General features: G+C 41.8%; 1 protein-coding gene across 2 annotated transcripts in view; it reads left to right on the top strand.

The window, feature by feature from the left end:
* The window catches only part of LOC136682476 (ankyrin repeat domain-containing protein 50-like), a 50,406-nt gene that overhangs the window by 28,962 nt on the left and 6,524 nt on the right, over nt 1-14,920 (top strand). The gene's annotated exons all lie outside the window — the stretch shown is intronic.

Below are 14,920 nucleotides of genomic sequence, written 5' to 3'. Positions count from 1 at the left end.
TGCATGTGTTTCCTCCGGGTGACTGTCTGTGAGGAGTTGGTGTGTTCTCCCTGTTTCTGTGTGGGTTTCCTCCGGGTGCTCCGGTTTCCTCCCACAGTCCAAAAACACAGTTGGTAGTTGGAATGGTGACTCAAAAGTGTCCGTAGGTATAAATGTGTGAGTGTGTGTGTCACTCTGTGAAGGACTGGCGCCCCCTCCAGGGTGTATTCCTGCCTTGCACCCAATGATTCCAGGAAGGCTCTGGACCCACCGCGACCCAGAATTGGAAAAGCGCTTACAGATAATGAATGAATGACTTTGTAATTCAAATGTCTTTGGGTCATGGATGGGAAAACATGGTCATCTTGGTCTCTACACACTGCAGTGGGAGCTGGAGCTTAGTAGAATAGCACGTAGTTGTGGCTACGTTCCACCTTAAATGGTTCAGAATCAGCAGTAGCACATGCCACAGTGTTTAGAATACAGTTGGAATGAAGGCTGTAACAGTGTGTTGTGTGGTGCACTGTGTTGTCCTACAGGTAATACTCATTATTTGGGGACATATTCATCCAACACTATGAAACGTATTGTAGTTTTACCGTTTTATCCGTCCTCCACTCTAGCGCTCCACTGCATGTGCCTTTGTTCTGATTGGCTGTTGAAGGGACTCATTCAGCCTTCAGTTGGTGGAGAGTTTACACTGTGTGTCCTAAGTTGGGTTGAGAAGATCAAAGGTTTGATATGCTGCGACTGGTCTGAATCGTGTTAATAAAGAAGTAAATGTTCATTCAAGCTTATTATATCTTTATATATATATATATATGTGTGTGTGTGTGTGTGTGTGTGTGTGGATTTATAGGCACCTGTCTAGTACTTAAGGTAGATTTAGTTGGCATCGGTACTTGGTATTGGAAAGATACTTGAACATGAATTATCGATATCGGAATTGAAAAAGTGGTATCGGTGCATCCCTAACTCTGAGGATGTTTTTTGGGTTTGTCTCTCAGAGTTTTCATTTAAATCCTTCACATCATGTGCCTTTTCGTTCAATTAAACACTGGCCGCCTGTGACAATGAATCTTTTTTCTAATAAAACAACACATGACTGAGATTAAACGGTCTGGCCATGAGCTGTGGTAACTTCATTCCAGCCCTTCCTTCATTAGACCGCTCAAATTATAAAGGTTTGTTATTTTGAAATATTATTTTTAACAGTTGTTTTTGTCAAGAGACTTTTCACTTTATCCACAGCACTACAGCAGCTGTTATACAACGTTATTCATGAGAGTAAACTCTGGAAATATCAATCACAATAGTCATGTAATGAGAACGTGTGTGTGTGTGTGTGTGTGTCCACCCCTGTAATTTACTTAGTCATCAAGGGATTCATTCTAAATAACAGTGCTCAGACATTTGTCTCAAACACCAAGACATGTAGCTGTACTCACACACACACACACACACACACACACACACACACAGATCTAGGTCATTTTTTTGTGTATGATGTCCGTCAACACAGATCCAGTGTTACAGCACAAAAGAACATGATAGGATATGAGGGTCCTGCCGGCCATATCACCTATCACTCTGAGAACATGTGTGTGTGTGTGTGTCTCTCTCTCTCTCTCTTACACACACACACACACACACACACACACACACAGACACACATACATACGACAAGCAGAAGCCTAAATCAGAGGCTGTTAGGGTAAGACAAGATGTGTAACTGTACTGGTTGGATTGCTACATCCAAACAACCTCTGTGTGTGTGTGTGTGTGTGTGTGGTTTTTAAGTGTGAGGTTAATAGAAAGCTGCTATTTGCATTTCTGTTCAGTGGAAATAAATCAGACATTCACCAGCAACAATGAGAGAGAGAGAGAGAAAGAGAGAGAGAGAGAGAGAAAGAGAGAGAGAGAGGAGAATAGAGGAAGAGAGTGATGTTGCTTTGATTGAACTGAATGGATGCTGATATTCAAGTGTGCTGCTGTTAGTCTATGACGGCAGTGACGAGGGGAACATTAGTTTAAAGATGAGAATTGTGATTTTTTTTTATACGCCACCACAGTCATACACCATAAAATGACAAAAGAGCAGGAGAATCCCTCGCCCTTCACTGCATCCAACACAACACTCACAGCCGACTCTTCCCCATTCCCCCACGTGGCCCCACCCCCGCCCTCTGCGAGGCCCTGTTCCGGAGCTGAAATGTCTGAAAACTACAGGATAACAGAAAATGTTCTAGTGTAAAGAAGTGTATCAATGTGAAGTGAGTGGATAAAATATTCGAATGTGCTTCGCTGGCGGCGGTTAGCTTTTACGAGAACACTCCAGCCAGCGCCTGAAATACTTCATACATAATTGCAGTGTCTCTTCTCACATAACTCTCTAAGTGCCCTGTGTGTGTGTGTGTGTTGTATAACAGTTTTGTGTGTCAGCTGGGTATAGCTCTATTTAACACATTTTAGGTCAGACGGCTGCGTGTTAGTCTCTCTCTTTTTGTATTTGTGTGTGTGTGTGTGTGTGTTTGTGTGTGCATGTTTTATAACTGCTCAGTCAGAATTCAGAAACAAAGAGTCGACTGCCACCACCACAAACGCTCAAGGGACGCTACAATAATAAAGTGAGACACTACCTTTATAGCAAGGTTTTACTCTAAATGTCAGAACATTGCTGTGAGGGTTTGATGGACTCGTGTAAACCTTGCAGAGCGCTGATTGTCCAGAGAGAATTGTCACTCTACGCCACACAATGCAGACGTCCAGCACCAACTTTCCATCAGTAAAACCATCAGCTGCAGCAGACATAACGTTTGTTTGTGTCCGACTCACTACAGCAGCTCGTAAAATTACGTTGTGGTCTTTTGAAGAGGTTCAAACTCTCCTTGGACCTCTCTCTTTTAGAGACGGGGTTTGAAGACCACATTGGATACACTGGTAGAGTCCAGTAGAGACAGTACCAATGTGGTATGGACAAACATTCAGATAGAAGATGTGAGAGTATATAGAAACACATAGGAAATGGCTGCAAACTTGATAAGCACCTGGTGAAGTATATAATAATAAAGCTTAATATAATATAACATGCCTTCATGATTGGCAGGGATTGGACCCACAAACCCAGGACCCAGGATCTGCGTGGCACTGAGTAGTAAAAATGGCATGAATGGATTAATAATGTAGCATTTAGGGTTTAGTAGTGCACCAAAACACCCATCAGCGCTGTACGGTCACCACTGTGCAGCCCAATGCCTGCAGGCTTTATGCTCCTCTAGCTGACACTTAGCATTAAGCGTGTGAGCTCAAACTCGTGCAGCTGCTCCCAGAGCTTTGCATTTCATATCATGCGACTCGGGAATGGGTGCACATTAAAATAACTGTGTTCGCTAATTATAAGGAGTGTCTACAAATGTTTGGACAAGGTGTGTTTTTGATTGACAGTTTCATTGATTACCGCCGTAATCGTCAACTGCAAGCCTGTGGTCTCCTCTGTAAATAGCTCGGGTTATTTGATCTGCCCCATTCGAGCCAGCAGTGCTTTACCATCCAGACTGAGAGATGGGTTTTAACACTTTTCCTCAGGAAGGCATGCTCGCGCTGGTCCTAATAGCAGGTTCTCAAATGTACTTCAGTTAACGGCTGGCACGGAATAAAAGCAGCGGGAGAAAAAGCCGTGTGAATGTGTTAAAGAGAAGGTGTTATTTTAAACCACCTTAAATTCTCACCTCGGGTCCCCGGAGCATATTTGCAGGTGACTCTTAAAACTGCAGACACATTCCACAGGTACGTGCCTACACACACACACATACGCGGGTGGGATGGAATTAAGGTGATGAGGCACTTTTTTAATGCAAGTGTTGCTTGAACAATTTATGGTGAAATGACTAATAGAAATGTTCAAAAACACCAACGCAGGGTTTGCAGAGGTTTGTTTGCCTCTGGCTAAATGACATGTTTATAAGTAAGTAACCACACACCATGCCAATGCTCAATGCCAAGTGTTGGCCAGAGGGATATAAACCTCTACAGTATTGGGCTGAGGTGCCATAGAACTACATTCTCTGGAGTGGAGCACTGTGCAGTACTTTGGGATCTAGAAGTAATCTTGCATTGATAAAACCATCCAAACATGATCCTTGTTCTCATACTCCAGGCATTTTACAAATGTTATGCACAAGAAAGAAATATCGGCAGGAAAAAGAACAGACAAACGAGTCATGTTACTACAGTAGATGATGTAATCCTCCGTGATGAAGGGCTGCATTGAAAAGAGGGAGATGGGCAGATCCGAATCATTTTTACATTGTTTTGTACATAAAAACACACTTAAAATCAAAACAGATTGATTTAATATTAATTTGAGGCGTCTGTGTTGTCTCCTTCATATAGAATTTGTTCTTAATGTTCATAATTTTGGTCTAAAATATAATTAAAAGCTCAAGTGTTGCTGCTGTGAAAGCAGAGTGGAGGGGAGTCTGAAAAACCTGTGGCCGAGGGTTCTGTCCAAGGGTACTGTGGCCATCAGATCCTCACAGCAATGTTCTAACCTGTAATCTAGATCTTTCCCAGAGTAGTCGACTCAGTAATGGCACCAAAGTGGAACAAAGGCAACTAAACTAGGCTTCCTAAGAAGAACCGGAGGGTAGGTTTGTTTCACTTGGCCTTGGAAGACAAACATTTTTGAAGCACCTCACCTCACACCCCCCACCCCAGGCCAGGAGAGGTCAGCCCGGGGTCAGCCAAGTGTGACAGAGCTGAGAAAAATGGGCAAGAGAAAGAGAGAGATATATCTTAACTTGAACAGGAATGTCAGGGAGCCAACAGCGCTGACAGACCTGCGCTAAAACGTCTGCGTTTTTCAGTGGCTTAGGAACGCGACTGGAATCCGCTGTGGACAAACACAAAGAGGGGGCTTTTAGCGAGGGGTTTAACCACTGAAAAACAAGTGATTAAGCAAAAGAGGGGGCCCCCAAAGGATCATCAGGTTTATGTAGATTGGCAGGTGCTACACACTCGCGGATTCCCTCAGTCGATGAACTCTTTTCACCGGCATAAATACAACAAGTAGTGCTGTAAATATTAACTCATTTATACACGTTAACACATGAATACATTATTTTTTTTACAGAATTATTCATTGTAGCCAACGTGGCCATGACTTCCTCGCACTGTTTTCTTATTAAGTCATGTAAATGCAGCATCACTACTACATCACTGAGTTCCGTAAGTCGATTACATTTTATTGATGCTAAAACATGTTTTTAATATCAAAACTAGCATATTCATCTTGTGCTTCATTTAATCCCCCTGTTTATCTCTTAAAAGTTAATAATTAAAGCTTGAACAAGGGAGGTGTTTGTTTTAGCCACGAGCTCCATATTGTACAAGGAAGTACTAGCATTTTAACTATATTTTTGTGATCATATATCGATAGGCACTTATATAAATACACTTCCTGCATTTATTCTTTTATTATACATATAAATAGTTTAACTCTTAAGAAGTGTCAATTTGATTAATCGTGATTAATCTCAGCAAATGGGACGATTAATTGGTCGGTTTATTTAATTACATGAGAGTAATTACAGTGTTCATGAGAGTAAGTGTGCCATAGTCATGGTGCTTCTGAACGTCTCTCGCTGCAGCGTCACAAATTTGCTGATGCAAGGTGACTTCTCGGGAATGTTCTTCTCGAGAACGGTGTAATGGGTTGATAAAGTGAAGAGTTATCAGTGGAGGAAATGGCTCATTGGTTGGTTTCAAAGTCAATAAAAGAGATGTACAAACAGTTTGTTAAAGCTTTCACAAAATGAATTGGGTAACACTTTACAATAAGAGTATATTAATAGTAGGAAGTCAGTAATAAGCATTACGAAACTAATAAGTCACTAAAATTAAAAGAAACTAAAATTAAACATTATGTAATGACAGAAACAAGAACCAACATTATTTTAAGATTTTATAAAATCCAAGAAATGCTAGTTCTAGTAAATATACATTCTTGTTTATTATCATTAAGTAATGATTAATTGTGTAATTGTCTTAAGTATCATGAGTTATGGACCCTTATTGTAAAATGTTACAGATGTAATATTAAAGAATAAATATCTAAACATATCTAATATAGTTAAGAATTAATCAATGAATTTTTTTATCACAAACTATCCGTAAAATCTGTCCAGACATTTTACTGGACAGACTCTCCTGGGTCTGACCCCCTGTTCCTCAGGCAAAACTTTTTCTGACCAGTAAGTGAGTTTGTTTCATTTTCCTTGTGGTACACGCCCTCGCCCGGCCGTTTTGGCCACAATGACATCATTTGGTGTGTCCATGTCCTTAACTCACACAAGCCCAAAGCACTCGAGTATCTGTGTGAGCCGTAATTTGAAACAGCATCTTTGTGGGGGGTGTGCAGTCATGAAACAAAGGGAAATCTTCAAGAGATGAAGTAACTAATGACCTGGAAAAGAGACACAAAAGGTAGTTCAATAGCTTTTGGGCTTCAGGTGTGTGGGGGTGTGGTGGGGGTGTTCTGTCCTTTGCCTTAAGGCTTGTGCACCTGTTAGAGCTACGTTAACGACTGCCTGAATGACATCACAATGCTCTGGTTACTGTGAGAGCTACAGTACGATGCAGAAATTATTGATTGCTGTAGCACTGGACATGGACAAAAATATGATAATTACCCCACACGTCGAGAGAACGTTTAAATGATGAAGACAGGGAGTTAACCTTTAATGCTTTTGTATATAAAAACAAAATTTGGAGGTCTCAGGTGCGACTGAGCCAGTTCAAACCGAGACAGTTAGCTTGTTTCCCCATTTACAGAACCAGGGCTGTGTAACAAACACCAGAGCTTTTTCCAGCATATAAAATGAAGACAAAAATAAAGACATAAAAACCAAACACATTAAACCTTGGTCCCATTCTGACACAGTACCAGCTATTTCTGGAAATTCTTTGCAGTACATGTTGGAACACTGCAGTGAGGATTTGATTGGATTCTGCATTACTCTCCCAGCCAACTCTTGTCATGGACTTAAACTGTTAGCATTGCTTTTTAATGGTGATTTTACCAGTAAGGTGTCACCTGTGTTAGCGGTGAGTGCTGCCCAATTTAGCCTACTCAAGTGCCGTAGCTGCCAGTTGAAGTATGCTTTGTTTATTTGAGGCAAGAAAACAAGGATCACTGAACTGTTGGACTAGAACTAGGAGAAGGTTCTGGATGTTTTTGGCAGAAAATGTGGAAAGCCATTATTATCGTGACAGCCTTCATTAGCTTTCTTTTCCTAAAGAGTCCCTCTGCCACGTAAATGGTGGTCTCCCACTCCTCCCCTTATTGGCTGGAGATGTCTTTGTGGATTTAGCTGCCTAGACAGTGGTCATAAATAAGAGGACAAGATCCCTCTGCATTATCCCAGCCAAGCTGCAAGAAGATAAAGACTAAGAGAGAAAGAAATAGAGACAATGCTGTGTTAAAGGGACAGCAGCATTTTTCAACCTGATCCCTATTGATTAGCAAAGAAGATAACATTGAATTACAACACACTTACGACAGAACCCAATGGGCGGATGCTACTATAGTAGGTGTAATGCAAATACAAACAGACAGCAGGGATTTATAAACCCTATTTGAGCTGCAAAAACAAGATATTTTATCTCCATCCTCATCTGCATCATTGATTGTTGTGAGTATAAACTCATTCCAAAGTTAAATAGTTTGTGACAGTGGTAATTATAAACTAGAGACACTGAAATCTTCCATAAGCATCTTAAACAGGTGAAGTAGTCATGCTTGGGTATAAAAGCAGCTTCCTGGAAAGGCTTAGTGAGCCTCCCTTTGCAGCAAGAATGGGTCGAGACACATCCCTTTACCAATAGCAAATAATCCAACAGCTTTTCCTGTTTCCTCACCATTTGCTGCTATCAGTTCTGTTTGCACACTAGAGAAAAATTCCTCAACCACAGTCTCTTTAACACACCATTCCACCTTAAAAGATGCAGAGCTTCTGAATGAAAACAAAGGTTACAGGGGAGTTTGTTTTTCTGTGAAACCAGTAGTTCTCCAGAATTGTTTACCGTGCCTTTAAGTGCATTCAGTTGTTGCATGAATTATAGGAATATCACCTGGCTCTGCACTGTAACTAAATATACTGGGAATCGGAGGGAAATATCAGTATGGATATATAGAGATTGGGTGAATTTGTAGTGATGAATGAATGATGTTTTATTTGCTGTCCCGACTTCTTTGGACATGGGGTTTGTATCCGTGGGTTTGAAGCGAAATGATTGGCCATGGCAGTGGTACAGATGGAGGAGTGGGTTGAAAAGGAGTATTCCTTTAACTGGAGTGTGTGTGTCTGATGGCAGAAGAGATGTGGTTTGTAAAAATCTCTCCGTTGTGAAGGCAAACCGAAATTTTCTGACAGAGGTTGTGGTTATCTGGAAAAAATCTGTCCAGTTTCACAGTGCTTGCATCAGCATTGGGGGAAAAAATGAAACGACTTAATACTATACAAGGACAAAGAATATCTCTCTCTCTCTCTCTCTCTCTCTCTCTCTCTCTCTCTCTCTCTCTCTCTCTCTCTCACTCTCTCTCCATTTGTTGAAGACATGTCCAAACATGATTGCCTGCTGTTGACTGCAATGGCCTCTTTGTGTGAAATGATTAAAAAGTCTTCTGTCCTCACTCTCCAGCTGCAGCCAAACATCTGTCTCTGAGAACACCAAACTATGTGCTGGTAGAGTGTAGCCAAAAGTAAGCGGACACCTGCTCGTCCACCGTTTCGTTTTCCCATAATCGCTGGTATTACCAGAGACCTTTTTTCCCTTCTTCTAAGAAGACTTTTGCAATTTGCCGCCATTGCAGTGAGGATTTGATTGCACTGTGCCGCATAAACCTCAGCGAGGTCCGGCGCTGATGTTGGGTGATTAGCTCTTGACCCCAAACACACTTCAACTCCCATCCCCAGAGGTATTAGAAGGAGCTCCATCACCCCACCGCTGCACAAACCAGTCCTGGGTGGCTTTTATACGTCTCTAGCTGTTTGGTTTGGTGTGTATCTAATTCTGTGTCTACAATGGGGACATATTCTAAGGGGTGTCTACGAAGTCCGGGGGCTAATATAGTTGAACCAGTCCATATTTATTTATTTTTTTCTCTCAACATGTTTTTCTCTCTAAACATCTAATGACATTTCATTGAGAGTTGCCTTAGAGCCAGAGCCATGATATCAAAGCGAATACGCCCTTGAGTTTTTAATTAGGCGATGAGGAAACGTGTTTGTTTTTTTTTACCCAGACTTTCTCCCTATGCTGAAGGCTTAAATCTTCATTATCTTCATTTGAAACGGAGTGTGAGGGTTGTACTTGCTGACTTTTATTCTTTTAATTGCCTGATTAAAACCTCAGTCATACAAATTGATATGAATTGAAACCAATATCGGGGCGGCACAGTGGCGCAGCAGTTGGTGTCGCAGTCACACAGCTCCAGGGTCCTGGAGGTTGTGGGTTCAAGTCCCACTCCAGGTGACTGTCTGTGAGGAGTTTGGTGTGTTCTCCCCATCTCCGGGTGCTCGGGTTTCCCCCCACGGTATAAAAACACACATTGGTAGGTGGATTGGTGACTCAAAAGTGTCCTTAGTGAATGTGTGAGTGTGTGTTACCCTGTGAAGGACTGGCGCCCCCTCCAGGGTGTGTTCCTGCCTTGCACCCAATGATTCTGGGTAGGCTCCGGACCCACGGCGACCCTGAACTGGATAAGCGGTTACAGAAATGAATTAAATCAATATTTGAACACCGCTGCTGTCCTTCACACTGTGTGAAATATTCATGATGAATGGGCCAATAAAAATGCTCTAAAATTGCTTTGAATTAAATATATTTTACATTGACTTCCATTGAAAACTAAGAAGGCTTTTTTTCATTCTGTAAATTCAATATCTTTGAGAGGCAAGAATTTCTTTGGTCAGCAACGAAATGTAATATCTCTTGACCTCCATCTTAAGGGTAAATACAAATATGTTTCCTTACATTTTAGTGTAATTCTAGTGAATGAATTACTCAGAAGAATCATTATTACTCAGTAATATATCTTGGTAAGTGACTAATAACTGTAATGGCTGCAAGGATTGAGGAATGAGAAACCCCCCCACCCCCCCACCATTACACACACACACACACACACACACACACAAATATAAACTCTTACATTCCTACCCTTTTTTTCTGCTAACATGCACACACACATTGCTGGGAGTAGTTATACCCCCCTAACCAATGCTTGCATTTGCATATGATGACTTTAGCCTCATGTGCAGCCGTTCTGTTCTATGGAGATTATAGAAGCTTGGAAGCCACAGTTGAAATTCAGTGCAGAATGGGTGCAATTTAAAGTAGCTGAATACATTTTTAATCATAGTGTATCTTGAAGGTGGAAGGACATTTGGAAAAGCTACAGCGGCCGGGTCATTTAAGGCCAAAATGCCAACGTTGTCCACAGTTGCTGCAAATTCGTCTCATTTGAAAACATAATAATCCTTGAAGGAAGTAAACTGATAAGTGCCGTAAGACAATCTCTGCACTCTACAGGCAAAGAGATATGTACCGCTTTTACCACTCTCTGTCTCTCTCTCTCTCACACACACACACCGTCTGGCCATAGTTTGTCATCTGATCCTCTGCCCGATGTGATGCTTGAAGGGTCCCTGTGTGAAGCACATGGCTCCATATCCATTTGCCTAAACAACAGCAGGTGTGGCTGAGCTGAAGAGCACACATCTCCCATTCCAATCATCACAACAGCTGCCAGCAGACCCTACAGAGCCAAGGAGTGCACAACACGTGCCTGTATGAAGAACAGAGAGGGTCTTTACTATAAGAAGAGCATTTAATTTAGATTTTTGAGGTTAAGGTTACAGTTGTACACTTTGTGGCCTAATTGTTTTTTTTTGTGTGTGTGTCCCTGAAATCTCTGGTAAGAATATAGATTTGGTCCATTATATGCTTTTCCAGAAATATCATACAGTAAATACAGGAAGCCTGCTGTGATGATTTAACTGCATTCATCGAGCTCAAGTGCAGATTTTAGGGGATTAGTTCTGTATTACACTAACTCATCACTTGGACTGGAATTGAAAAACCCTGCCCTAAACCTGAAACCCTGTAAAGCTAATTTAACCTCATCTTCAAACCTAGTTCTGTCTCTAAACATCACACCCATTTGTATGTTGGCCTTTACCTCACCCCAAAACCTAGACCTAGTTCTAACCTCGTCACTGGTCTGATCCTTAAAGGCTGATTCATCAAATCTATGCCATACGTACAGTGTAAGTAATGTGTGCCCTACTCTGTAACCTGTAACTATGTATCACAATGATTGTGATAAGTCCACGGTCGGCCAATCATGGATCGATTTGAGAAAAGACAGGCAGAGGAAGTCCAGAAATATGAACTCCTTTTTGGTCACACTAGAAAAACTGCCAGATTGCAGCAAATCCATGGTGAGAGTTTTCCTCAAACATCGGTTTGGATGTTAAAGGGTGCATAACAAACGCAGGGACCCAGGCATGTAAAAATGTCAGCACTGTATTTGTTTCCTGGCTGTAATTGCAGAATGACGCAGATGTACCGGTGCACAAGTACGAACACTCAAAATGGCATAGGTCACAGTGTTGACTCTGCATTGACTTGATGCAGATGCATAAATTGGCCTTAACTCATACTCAAACATACAGATGGGTACTAGGCATCTGCACAGGATTTGGTAAGAAATAGAGGTTCAACACAATAAAGACCCAATCTCACATGGAAGTGTATAGGCCCCGACCCCTGGAAGCCCGGATGGAATAGGCTTGATACAGCACGGGGCAAAAGGCGAGGATACAAGTCTGGGATGAAGGCAAAAACATCAACCCATGAGGGGGAGTTTGAAGCTGAGCCTGGAGCCATGCTCACGTAGGCAGAGCTGAGGCCACATGACTCCTCACACTCAGTTTACCTGTCCACAGCCTCCTGAGGTGAAACACCTGGTGAAAGACACACTGCCTGGTATAAAAAGAGGTCAGAGCAAGTGGGAGTTTGATGTTTTGTTGAAACATTTATTTCTTGCTTGCCACACTGTGTTTGCCTCTTTACTAAAGACAAAGAATATCTCATCTTCACTTGGCCATCAAAGGCCTGACTCAACTACCTCCTGCATTTGGTCATTGCTTAATGCAAGGCTTCTCATCTTGGGAAGTATTTGACGGGTGAGTCAGTATTAGTGCTGCTTTTGTTTGTGTTGGGAAACAAAAAAATAAAGTCTGTCTGGAGATGGATGAAGATGTCCCGACAGGTACGATGAGTAGAGGTTGGTTCCTCCTCATCTTGCAGAAGTGGGCTTTGAGCAGGTGAGTCAGAGGTTGTTTTGCTGACAGGTTGGATTCACCTGTCTCACTGTGGCTTCTCTCAGGTTAAGATCACCTTAGTCAGCGTTAGCCTGAGGTGCTGCAGTACACTGGAGCTGTTCAGCTGACAAAACGGACCTTACAAAAGCAGGCACACACACTTAGGAACCCCTTTCATACTTGGATGTTACCAGCATTCCTTTGTTAATAGGCGCCTGCCATGTTTCAAGGACATTTCCCATAGAGCTAACCTTATCGTCTGTAATTTCTCCTAGACACCAAGATCAGAGTCTTTTCTCTGAGATTTCTCTGGAGAAAAAGAGCCCAGGACTCTCATGTATCTCCTCTGGAATTTAAATAGAGATCTTTGAAGGTGGGAAGGACTAGTATCATTTTAGCTGTACTGTAAGTACAAAGTTAATATGGACAAAGGTATTGGGATAGACCACCTAGTCATTGAATTCAGTGCGTTTTATATTCAGTCCCATCACCACAGGTGTATAAAAGCAAGCACCTAACCCTGCAGTCTACCTTTATTAGTGAATTAGTGTAATATGGGTCATTGTAAAGTACCATGATCAAAACTGAGTGTTATTATTATTGAAAAGTGGAAGCCTCTCGGAACCACAGCAACTCAGCCACAAAATCATCGCAAATCCCTGCTCCACTGCATCATACAAATAATCTGAAACAGTGGTATTTTGGATGCTGGAAAATTGAGGAATACATGGAGCAAATGTACAAGGTGCTTTGGTTTCCTCTCACAGTCCAAAACCACATGTTGGTAGATAGACTGGCTATGCAGAAATTACTCACTGGTGTGAAATGGTTCATAGGTGTGAGTGTATGAATAACTGAGTGAACAATTCCCTATATTGTGAGTGTTCTTGTCTTGTGCCCAGTGATTCCAAAAAGGCTCTGGAACCACTGTGACCCTGATCAGGATTAAGCAGTTAAATGTGATGAATGAATGAATGAGTGTTGATGTGATTGAGTGAAATTATGGATGTGATGAGCATCATTGTCCCATGAGTTTGCTCCAGTTCCTCCATGAAGTAATGCACCGCAGTGGATGACTCAAGTGGAAATTGTAGGTCAGAGTCCTTCATTTATCCACTCAGACAGATCTCTCTAGCTTTTCCTAACTTGAGCTTTTCACTGAAAATGAGAGCAAGTGCTTTGTTGTTGTTGTTGTTGTTGTCATTGTATTCCCTTTCTTTTGTTTCCTTTTTTTAAACCGTTATTGTTCCCTTCTTTGTTTTTAGGGAAATAACTTGGATTGAAGCTCTTTAACAAGTGCTGTTTCAAGGCTTTCATCCCAGATGCTCATGTTGTTTTCAAAGTCTGGGGATTCTTTCTGAATGCACAAGAGGAAAAATTCTGGCATATCTCTGCGTCTGCAGAAATCACCACTTGCAGAAACAGTAATGGGGACGTTTTGTTTGGTTTTGCAAAGCATTCAAAGAAATTAAAGTCTCGAACGTTTTTGGATATTTACTAGAAAGCCACTTGTTTGTAATCCTCCGTGTTAAACTCTGTGAACCTTCTAACTCATGGCAGACGTTCAAACTAAAGCTCCAGGCAACCTCCTCGTACATACAGGCATCGGTTACTAACACAAGCCTGCTGGCAAAAGTAGAGTTCTGGGTCATCTGTCCCCCATCACCTCCTTCTTTACCCCTTCAAGGCCTCTTCCTCCTTCAGCCTGTCTATTTCCTGGAGACCCACTCACACATGGATAGTGTAATGTGCAGCCGGGTTGAGGTGGAGGTCTAGGTCAGTCAGGCTGGAAATGAATGCGATCCAATGGGATAAGTCATGGAAAATAACCCACTAATGGTGAAAACAACTGCTAGCAGGACCAACTGTATGCAGGCTACAAGGAGTCTATATCTTTGAGCACATACGTCTCATTGGCTATGAGTACTTTCTAAGACCATGTACGTGAATAGCTGTAATTTAAATAATGGAAAAGATGTTAAGTTGCACAAGAACATAATACTTCATTTATGATGGATACCTTTTTTATTTGTTTGCCCAGGTGATAAATTATCTTGTTTTCATAAGGTAACACAACCCTTGCAAGCAGGAGTGAACAAAAGAGAGAGAGAGGGAGAGGTGGGGGACTAAGGGAACAACAGAAAGAAAGAGTTCTTCCTATGTTCCCCATTGTATATTACATTTCACACAATTTGACCTTATTATAGGTCACCACTTATACATATAAGATCCAGGGCACATCATGAAATATATGTTGTAACATAAAGCCACACAAAAGCTTTAGCAAGCAGTAACTAATTCTGGAAACAAGTAGAACTATCTTGGGCATGCAATTAAACAACACAGGAAGAATTCTCAGATGCTTTCCCACCAATCTCACAGAGCACAGAAAAGTGTTAACAGGGATGAAGGAGTGGGCATGGAAGCCCCCCTCCTCACCAGAAGTAGCATAAGTTCATGGGAACAGTAAAAAAAAAAAAAATCCATGCTTAAATGCCTCCACTGCCCTCAGGCCTCCAGACGTGCTGAGATGTGCTTCCACGAGGAATGGT

The sequence above is a fragment of the Hoplias malabaricus genome, unplaced genomic scaffold (assembly GCF_029633855.1).
Source record: "Hoplias malabaricus isolate fHopMal1 unplaced genomic scaffold, fHopMal1.hap1 scaffold_162, whole genome shotgun sequence".
Lineage (NCBI taxonomy): Eukaryota > Metazoa > Chordata > Actinopteri > Characiformes > Erythrinidae > Hoplias > Hoplias malabaricus.
The sequence above is the reverse complement of the archived record's forward strand: the minus strand, read 5'-3'. Positions and strand labels throughout refer to the sequence as shown.